Source organism: Furipterus horrens, unplaced genomic scaffold (assembly GCF_987537825.1).
Source record: "Furipterus horrens unplaced genomic scaffold, mFurHor1.1.pri manual_scaffold_9, whole genome shotgun sequence".
Taxonomy (NCBI): Eukaryota; Metazoa; Chordata; class Mammalia; order Chiroptera; family Furipteridae; genus Furipterus; species Furipterus horrens.
Window position 1 is genome coordinate 81141397 of NW_028327179.1, and position 10794 is coordinate 81152190.

Sequence of the window (10794 nt, forward strand, 5' to 3'; positions counted from 1 at the left end):
ATAACGCACCTACACAGCCTCCAGATTGCAGCTTGGTACCCGTCTGTGCACCCAGGCCTTTCCCTTCCTGAAGCGCTGGGAGCCACAGCAACAGGTACAAAACTGATGCCTCTTGGGGGACTAGGGCTCCATTGGAAAGTCCCCACTAGCAGGCTCTGCCTTGTCCTTCCTGGAGGGAGAATGAGGGGCAAGAGAGGCTGTCCTCGGTACCTGCCACCGGCTGGGCCCACATCCTCAGGGCTAACAGCAGAGCCAGGACCACTTTTGAGGTAGTGACCAAGTCCAGGGCTGTTATTCCTTGACCCACCCACCCGAAGGTTACTGGCACAATTTTCTTGTGCTATGTGACGACATACGTCATCTGTGTTTCCACCGATCCCGCAGAAGAGGCAGCAAGGAAAAAAAACATCTCTAAAGAATTGCTCCCCGTGTTTGATAGAAAAAAACACAGTCATGACATCGAAGGACTGTACTGCGCCATGTGTCAAGTGAAAGTGTGAGTGCTGGACGTGGGGCCTGTACCCACTGGGTGGGTTACCAAATTTAACTCTCCAGCCACTTGTGGGGGACACTGTGGTGCTGTTTCCCTAGAAGCAGGGGCTGCTTTCATGCAGCTGACTGCTGATGTGACCCTCAGGCACACAGACCCCCTCCCCCGCCCCGAGCGGATCTAGGAGCAGAAGAGCACTTGTTTTCTTGGGGTGTCTCAGAGGAGTGCCTGTCCCCACCAGATCACAGGCCTGGTGAACTACCTGGGGTGCTTAGGGGCTTTGGGGACATAGTGGGTGGCATGAGAGGGAGGCCCAGTGGCTCAGGGCGGGATCCTAGCTTAGACTCCAGGCCTCAAACCCTGGCTCAGTGTGGCAGGAGTGGCTGAGGGACGGCGCCCCCACCCCAGGGGCACTGGTTCTCTCTGGGGTTGCTGCTGCGTCTTCCTGTCGCTCTAGACTGAGGGGGCTCTGAGCCCCTCCCTTATCTGCACAGGTTGCTGACAGGCTGCTTCTCCCAAATTTTTCCTTCCAGGAGCACGAAAGCCCAACACTGCTTTGACTGCAACAAATGCATCGCTGGGTTTGACCATCACTGCGAGTGGATGAACACCTGCATCGGGAGCAGGAATTACTGGTGAATGGCTGGGAGGGGGTGAAAGGGTAGGCAAAGGAGGGTCCTGAAGGGCAGAGGTCTGTGGGCTGGGGGCCTGGTGGGTTAGAGTGGGCACCAAGGGCAATAGTGGGGTGTGTTTCATTGTTCAGCATGGATGCCCTCAGGGTCTCCCTGTGTGCTTGTCTTCCAAAACGTGTTCTATGGTGCAGACCTTGGACATGCTGTGAATGTGTCCTCGCAAAGTATATAGCTGGCGACCCTCCTTAGGAATGTACAGGAGCGGCCTCTGTACACATAACACAGACTGGGTTGTTGAGTTTTGACCTGCTGGCCTGGGTCCCCCTGCTCTCTGCCCGCCGGGGCGACCAGGCCCCGAGCACAGAGGATGTGGGCCGGGGTGTGTGCCAGGAGCAAGCAGCCATGGGCAGGAGGGGCTTCCTCTGTGAGGTCAGAGCACAGGGCCCTGATGCGTACATGAGCCTCCCAAGCGTGTGCCGTCGGCAGGCACAGAGCGTGCAGGTTTGCGGGCTGGCCTGCCGGGACTGAGAGCAGCCGGGGAGGCCGCGCACCAGCTGGCTGCCCTCCATGGCACTGCCCTGGCTTTCAAGTCCCTCCCGGGCCCCTGATGGGATCACTGCTGTTCTCACAGGGAATCTGTTTCACCGCAGTGGTCCCCACCTGAGTCCAGGCTGAGCCCCAAAGGCTCCTTTCGCATAATTCCAGAGCTGAAGAGGGGTGAGGTGGGGACCAAGGCTGTCCTGGCAGGAATAAGTGGGAGCAGGGAAAAGCAAGCTGGCCGTGGGCAGGGGGCTGGGGACACCGTGGAATCTTGAGCCAAAGTTCTTGGTGGGCCCAGGCAGCTTGGGAGATAACACCCATCTCTGAGTCAGTTTAGCTTTGTGAGCTGGGGGTGGCCCCCTCCTTGCAGCTCCCTTGTGGGGATTCAATGGGATCCTGGTTCCATGCCGTGAGGTGATATAAGACTGCAGGTGTGGTCCTCAGTGGCCATGCACCAGTGATGTCCTCTAGAGCGCTGGGGAAAATGCTCAAAGGACAGAGAGCAGGAGAACCAAGGCCTGAGCTATGCCACGCACCCAGAGCAGCATTCAGGGTACTCAGGGTAGCCCGTGCCTTAGGGATGCTTAGGTACTTGTCCTGGGAGGCCGGGCCCCTTACTTCGTGAGGATGTACAGGCGCCGGTCACTGTGCTCTCAGGGCCACTGTCACCAGCTCTGAGCCATGTCTGCCCTTCCCACAGGTGGTTCTTCAGTCTTCTTCTCTCCACAGTAGCCTGGTTGCTGTGCATGGTGGTAATAGTCTTGGGCTCTTTTATCCACCAACTTGTGAACCCAGGTATGCTCCACACAGACCCCCACTATGGAAGTGCGTGCCGCTGCTTTCTGGTTTGCTTCCCCTCTGGTTTCTCGTGTGTCTTAGCCTCTCCCTCCAGCCTACTTCTCCTGGAATCAGTCTTCACTACTTCACCCACATGAGCCTTCAAGATTTTCCTCACATTTAATTTTTGGAAGCAGTGTGGTCAGGAGCATCACAGAGGACCATATGATAGAAATGTTTGTGGGTGGTGATGACAGCCTTCCAGTGCTACTTGAGAGTGGCTGGGGCAGAATGGACGGGGCCTGGGTGCTGCAGGCTTGTAGGCTTGCAGGACCAGGAGGGTGTTGGGGCTCAGACAGAGGGTCAGTCTATGTGACCTAGACAGAGTCACCCTCTCCCAGCCTCACCTACTGGATCCATAGAGAGTGATCATGATAGCACTGCTGAGAGAAGGGTGTGCAAAGGCATTTAGGTGGCATGGCACACACCTGGGTGAGGAGGAAGGGCTCACCTCTTTGGAGAGATGCTCATGTAGGTAGAGAGGTGCTCACCATCGTAAGGAGGTGGTCATGTGGGTGAGAAGAAGAAGCTTACCTGGCCAGGAAGCTTGTCACCTCAGTAAAGATGTGGTCTGGGAAAAGAGAAAGGGATCATCTGGGCAGAGAGGTGGTCACTGGAGCAGGCAGGTACTCACCTGGGCAGGGATGTGGTCACTGGGCAGGGAGGTAATCACCTGGGCAGGTAGGTACCCACCTGGGCAGGAAGGTGGTCTGTCAGGCTGGCATTCCCTTCACCCTACCAGCTCTATCCCATGGTGCTTACGTGAAGGGAGGTCCTGCCATAACAACCAGTGCAAATTCTGTATGTCTTTCTTGTCTCCACAGACGTTGGCAGTCAGAACACGTGGCTGTGGTTTCTGCTCTCTTTTCATCCAAAGGCCAAGACCATAGTGTTGGCTATAATTGGGGCGATCGTGCTAGTGTTGGACCTCATCATCCTCCTGCCAATAGGGAGGCTGTTCATTCTGCACCTTTACCTAGGTACGTGCCCCCAAGCCCCTAGTCCACGTTGCCCAGTCTTTGCCCCCTCACGTTTACATGTGTCCCGAGGCTGGCTGCCCCTCAGATGGCCAGAAATGAGCTCCATGCCCAAAGGACAAACCGACATCCTGAGTGGTGGCAGGGCAAGTTCTGTTCCCAGAACTGCAGAAAACATGACAGACATTAAACAGTAGCGGGTTAACATGTTCAGAGGGATAACAAAGACCTATGAAGCAAGATGAGAAGACCATGGAAAGAGAGCAGGGTGATTGAGAAAAGCGCTGATCAGCAATCCTAACAATGAAAACATTCCACACTATGACAAGGTACCACTAGCCAGACTCTCTTCAGGAGACCTGTTAGTTTTTTCATGTCCACACGCCAGGGGCATGTGGCAGGCTCCATCGTATCCTTGAATAGGGGAGGGCATGGCTTCCCTGACACTGTGAAGCCTTTCTTGGGAAATCGGGATGGTTATTGCCTGTAGCCTCTGAGAGAAGGAGCTCGAGTGCGGGGACAACCCCAGCTGAGACAGAGAAGTGCACAGAGACAGTGCCCGAAGCGCTGTTGGCCAAGGCTCTTCCCAACGCTGCGGAGCGCACTGGTGGGGGTGGGTAGAGCAGATGGGGGATGGGGTCAAGGACACATTTTGAAAAGAGCGCCCCTTAGCAGGGTGTGCAGTAGCCTGGAGGTACACACTGGGCAGGCAAGCTACGCCTGGCACCTGCAGCAGCCATTCAGGACACAGGTGATTAGTTTACAGGGACAAGAGAACTGAACATGTACAGGATGGCCACCTGGGGACTTCAGTTTGAGTAGCCAAGAGGGTATTGGTGCCACGCTCATTGCAAGTGGGGCACCCAGGAGAGCTGGGACATTATTTACAGTAAATCGCAGCCACCGAAAAACACACACATTATTACCTCCCAGTGCTGTGAGTCAGGAGTCCAGCAGAGCTGAGCTGGGTCCTTTGGCCATGGATGGTTGGTGAGGCTCTGTCATGGTGCTAGTGGGGCCTCTGGTCGCATCTGCCTGGGTAGGACCCACTCAGGGCTCACCATCAGGTTGCCGGCAGGGTCAGCCCTTGTGAGTTGTTGGCCAGTGGCTTCCATCCGATCCTTGTCCCGTGCCTGTCCCCACATGTCGAGAATCTGGGAACATGGCAGTGACCAAATGAGGCTGAGAGAGAGGGCAGCAGGACGGAAGAAGCCCCTCTGGCCCAGTCATGGAAGGGACGGCCCATCGCCTTTTCTGAAAGTCGCTAGGACAAGCCCCACTCCGAAGGACGAGGATGGAGTACACAAGGCAAGGAAGGATGCCCGGCGGTGGGCACTCCTGGGAACACGTGGGAAGCTGTTGGCAGTTGGATGCTCATTTTGAAGTTTCTGACAGGAACATCCTGATGAACCTTCAGAACATAAGTGGGAGTGAATGAAATTGTTGGCGAGGCTGAGAACCCCTAGGGATGTGGGCGACGTGGAGAGTGCCCAGGCAGAGGTGTCAAGAAAAGCCTCGTTCATGGAAAATGGAAGAGGAAGCGTCATGGGCGATATTGAGGAAGAGCAGGATTCTATAAATTACCTCTAGCTGATGTTGGAGGAAAAAACTGGTGGGCCTCCTTTTAATGCAAGTACTTCACACTCTGGCTTCTAAGGTCCTCACCTGTGAAGTTTCAAGTTCTGTGCTGCGCCTTCCCTACTTTATCATTATGTCAGAGTTAAATGTTTTACGTAAAACATACTCCCAATAAGTGAGCTCTGGGAGACACACAGGGCATTCCTACAAGCTGATTTTGATGGTAATTGGGGAAACCCATGCAAAGGGATGAATATTTCCACTGGAATATATACAAGTGCAAGCATATATCCTGCCACAGTGACTCACGTTCAGCGTCAATGCGGAAGAACGCACTGAGAGCCAATGGAGTTAACGGAGAAAGATAAATCAGGTCCAAACACAACCCAAGCCAAAGCACTTATGAAGACTGCCCAGGGAAGAGGTTGAGGTTCAGCTCCATGGAGCTCCCGGACCTGGGCGAGCATCCCTGCCGCACGGTGGTGCCAGCGTCTCAGCTCAATAAATAGCATGCGGCGCACAGCACTAGTCAGAGGTCCATGTTCACTTTGTGGGCTGTGAGCTAGGCAGTGCGGCCCCTGCGGGAATGGGCGGAACAAGCCTCGGCTGTGTGTGAGCAGCTGCTGGCTGCTGCCCCAGGGCCAGGTGGGCCCTGGAGTAGCCATCCAGCAGCTCCCCAGTATTGTGGATGAGGATCCATCCCCTGACACCCTGAGGTGGAGCCTTGAGGGGCTGAGTCATGGGCACAGTGGATGGTTTGTAACTGCGCTTTGTCTTCTTTCTCCTTTTTAGTGTCAAAAGGGTTGAGCACCTATGAGTACGACACACAGGCCGTGAACAAACAGAGGCCAGGTGCCTCACAGAGGAGCACTGTGAGGTCCCTTACAACAAGGAAAACCACAGGTACTGATGCGCCTGTGCTGCCTCCTTCCTGTTATTCAATCCCAAGGTCACCTTGTGGCTAGGACCACTCAGTCAGAGAATTTTGCTTCTGTGTGGGCATAGTCCTCTGTGTGTGTAAATGAACACGGTATGTGTGTGATGCCGTGCATGTCTGTGTCGGTGTGTGAGATGAGCATGCTTGTGTTGCATCATTTCTACACTCACGCTGCTTGGGGTCATGCCAGCAGGGCTGACTCCCTGAGGTCCGTTGCTTGAGCTGCTCCTCATCAACGCTACAAACACAGGCCCCCTCAAAGGTTCCCCTTAGAAAAATGAAAACAGAAGCCACAGACAGAAATAAAGTAGTTACCAATCTATACTGGTATCCAGAACACATAAAGAAGTTTCTAAACTCAATTGTGAGAAAAATGACCACGTTTTTGACATGGACAGAAGATTTGAACAGACTGTTCACTGCTGTGGGTGGCTAATGAGCACGTGAAAGGATGACCAACGACCTTGCACGAGGGGGATGCAGATGGACAGCGGGCGGTGCCACTATAGACCAGGAGAGGCTCAAATCAAAAGGGCCAACAGTACCAAGCGTTGGCGAAGCTCTGGGAGATTGGAAGCCTCCCACATTGCTAGTGGGAAAGTAAAATTACCCCACCTGGAAAGCCCATGAACCAGCAATCCCACTGCCAGTTGTTTGCAGAAGGGAGATGGGAAAACACAGGAGCACAGGGCACCAGAGTTGGGGGGATGCGTGCTGTCCCCACAGTGAGGTCCTTTCCCTGGGCCCAGGAGCCTCTGAGGTACTGTTCAAAATCAGCTACCAATGGACTGGAATTTCGGGTAACACAAGCTCAATGTCAACAACTTCTATTAATCTTTTGTATTTCATTTGTCTTCACAGTAAACAGATCACAGCCCGACGTCATCTGCATGTAGGGCAATTGTAACACTACCAGAGTTCTTTTATTTGGGAATTAGCTCTATTCTCTTCCTAAACTGCCTTGCTTTAAATAGTCTTTCTTACTCTGAGATGAGAAAAAATACCTCCATACTTCACATCTTCCTTTGAACAGTGTTTCTTACTCCAAGGTTATACAAATAACCTCCATAGTCCTTGCTGAGTTCAACATTCTTATTTGCTTTCTTTATATTTTTATTTCCAAGTCATCTTGAATTTATTTTCTCATTCACTGAGCTAGGAGCTAAGGTTATAGGGTCGCAACATCACTATTGGCCAGCATGTTGGCCTTCCTTGTAAAATGAAAGGCCACCCCTCCTGACACTCCCAGTTCCTGGTGACACCTGGCTCACTTCTGCCTCCAGACACAGGTGTCTGTCTCAGCTCTCCATGTCCCACAGCAGCACAGTGCTGTTTGGGTGACAGGGCTTTATTCAGCTACCTTGGATATCTGGTAGGCGAGCCCCACCTCTGAAGATTTTTTATTTTATTGTGACAGTTTCTTCACATATTGATTTTTCCTCATCAACGTTAAAATCATTACTGTGCAGTTCCAAGAACCCTGGCGTTCAAACTGAAATTAAGTGCAGACATCACCTCATCTCATTGCACTCTGCTTTATTGACCTTCACAGATACTGCATTTTTCTGTATAAAGTGAAAGAGTGTGGCAAACTTGTGTCCTGAGCAAGTCTCTCAGCACTGTTTTTCCAATAGCATTTGCTCACTTTTTGTCTCTGCATCACATATTGCTCACACACTATTTCAAATGTTTTCATAGTTACTGTATTTGTTATTGTGATCTGTAATCAGTGATCTCTGAGGTAACTACTGTAATTCTTTCAGGGCCACAAACTCTACTCATATAAAACCACACACTTACTTGATAAATGTTGTGTGTGTTCTGACTGTTTCACCGACTGTCCCATGTTTAGCCTCGTTACTTCCCAAGACACAGCAATGTTGAATTTATGCCAATAAATAACCTGACAATGACGTCTAAGTGTTCGAACGAAAGAGAGAGTGACAGGTCTCTTAGCTGAAATCAGAAGCTCGGATTAATTGACCTTAGCAAAAAAGGCATGTCAAAAGCCAAGACAGGCTAAATGCTAGGCCTCCTCCACCAAAAAATTAGCCAAGCTGTGAAGGCAAAGCAGAAGTTCTCGAGGAAAAGGAAAAGTGCTACCCCAGTGAACACACAAATGATAAGAAAGCAAAACAGCCTTATTGCTGATAAGGAGAAAGTTATGATGGCCTGAAGATCAAACTAGCCACAACATTCTCTTAAGCCAAAGCCTAACCCAGAGCAGAGCCCAAATTACCTTCAATGAAGCTTCAGAAGAAAGGCAGAAGCTAGCAGAGTTTGGCTCATCAGGTTTAAGGAAAGAAGCCGTCTCCTTAACATCAAAGTGCACATTGAAGCAGCCAGGAGCTGTAGTAGGTTATCCAGCTAAGACCACTGTTTTATTTATTTATTATTTTTAAACAATCGTCTTTTTAAATTGCTTTATATTACAGTTGTCCCACTTTTTTCCCCATTGCTTCCCCCAGGCCCGCCCCTTCTCCCACAGTCCATCACCACCTCGTTGTACATGTCCGTGGGTCATTTCTACATGTTCCTCAACTAGACCCTTCCCGTTCTTACCCTCCTTTTCTCCCTCCCCCTTCCCACCTTGTAACTGTTAGTCAGCTCCTCGTTTACTCGGCTCTGGCTCTAGTTTGCTCTCTTGTTTGTGTTGTTCATTAGTCTCCTGTATCAGGTGATATCCCTACGGTATTTGTCTTTCGTTGCCTGGCTTATTTCGCTAAGCATAATCCTCTCTAATCTCTCCCATGTTGTAGCAAATGGTGGGAGTTCTTTCTTTCTGCTGCATAGTATTCCGTTGTGTAAATGTACCACAGATTTCTGATCCATTCACCTACAGATGGGCACTTAGGTGGTTTCCAGCACTTGGCTATTGTAAATAGTGCTGCTATGACCACAGGGGTGCATAGGTTCTTTTGAATTGCTGTATGTTTTCCCATACAGTTGGTTCCCTTTTCGTCTTGCTGATGTTTTCTCTTGCTGAGCAGAAACTCTTTAGTTTGATGTAATCCCATTTGTTTATTCTTTTCTTTATTTCCCTTGCCTTAGGAGATATATTGGTGAACATATTGCTATGTGGGATATCTAAATTTTTCCTGCCTATGTTTTCCTCTAGGACTTGTACGGTGTCACAGCTTGCATTTAAGTCTTTGATCCATCTTGAGTTGATTCTGGTGTATGGTGTAAGTTGGTGGTCTAGTTTCATTTTTTTGCATGTCCCCGTCCAGTTCTCCCAGCACCAGTTGTTGAAGAGGCTCTTTTCACCCCATCGTATGTTCCTTCCCCCTTTGTCAGATATTAGTTGACCATATAGACCTGGGTTTAATTCTGGGCTCTCTATTCTGATCCATTGATCTATATGTCTGTTCGTACACCAGCACCAGAACTATTCTGATTACCATGGCCTTGTAGTATAGTTTGATATCAAGTATTGTGATTCCTCCTCCTGTATTCTTCTTCCTCAAGATTGCTGTGGCTGTTTGGGGTCTTTAAGATAACCATGGAAGGGGATTATGTTAAACAATAGATTTTTGGTGGAGATCAAATAGGCTCTATATTGGGACTTTTATAGCTAGACAGGAGAAGATCAATGCCTGGCTTCAAAGCTTCCAAGTATAGGCTGAGCCTCTTATTAGGGGCTCATGTAGCCAGTGACTTTAAGTCCAAGCTTTGATCATCTACCATTTGGAAAATCCTCGGGCCCTTGAGAATATGCTAAATCTACTTCACCTGTGCTCTATAGATGACCAATAAAGCCTGAATGAGAGCACATCTTTCTCAAGCCCATGTTGAGAACTACAGCTCAGGAGAAAATATTTCTTTTATTGAAAGTGCACCTGGTCATCCAAAAGCTCTTAGGAATGTCGTCTTCATGCCTACTAACACAACACCCATTCTGTACCCATGGGTCAAGGAGTAATTTCAACTCTCAAGTCTTAGTATTTCACAAACAGATTTCGTAAGGCTTTAGCTGCCATAGGATACCTCTGACGGGTCTCGGCAAAGTCAATCGAAACCTTCTGGACAAAATTCACCATTCTAGCTGTCATTAAGAACCTTCATGGTTCAAGAAAAGAAGTCAAAATAGCAACATTAACAGGAGTTTGGGAGAACTTGATTCTAAGACTCTCGGGTGACTTTGAGGGTTCAGCACTTCAGTGGAGGACGTAACTGCAAGTGTGGTGGAAATAGCAAGAGAATTACAACCAGAAGTCAGGCCTAAAGATGTGAGTGAATTGCTACAATTTCATGATAAAACTTCAACAGACGAGGAGTTCTTTCTTATAGATTAGCAAAGAGTTTCTATTCTTGAGATGGAATCTACTAGTGAAGAGGCTGTGAAGATTGCTGAAATGAAGGCAAGGATGTTAGACTATTACACCAACTTAGCGAATAAAGCAGCAGCAGGTTTGAGAGGATTGACTCATGTTCAAAGAAGTTCTCTTGTGGGTAAAACACTGTGAAACAGAATCTTACGCTACAGGGAAACTGTTCACGAAAGGAAGAGTCAGTGGATGCAGAGAAGAACGTTATGGTTGTATCTTAAGAAACTTCTATAGCCACCGCGGCCTTCAGCAGTCACCACCTGATCAGCCAGCAGCCATCAACGTCAAAGAAAGAGCCTCCACCATCAGAAAGATTATGACTTGCTGAAGGCTCGGATGGTGGTTAGCATTTTTTGCAATAAAGCATATTTATACTAAGGCATATACATCACTCTTAGACACACTGTTATTTGACACTTAGCAAACTACAGCATATTATAAATATAATTTTTATAAGCACCTAGAAATGAAAAAA

General features: G+C 49.6%; 1 long non-coding RNA gene across 1 annotated transcript; it reads left to right on the forward strand.

The window, feature by feature from the left end:
• The first annotated feature begins 1057 nt into the window (after window positions 1–1057).
• On the forward strand, window positions 1058–3473 carry LOC150002052 (uncharacterized). The gene is made up of 3 exons (XR_016512965.1): window positions 1058–1125; window positions 2363–2457; window positions 3324–3473. It is a non-coding gene; the product is annotated as an uncharacterized LOC150002052 (long non-coding RNA).
• Window positions 3474–10794: the final 7321 nt, after the last annotated feature.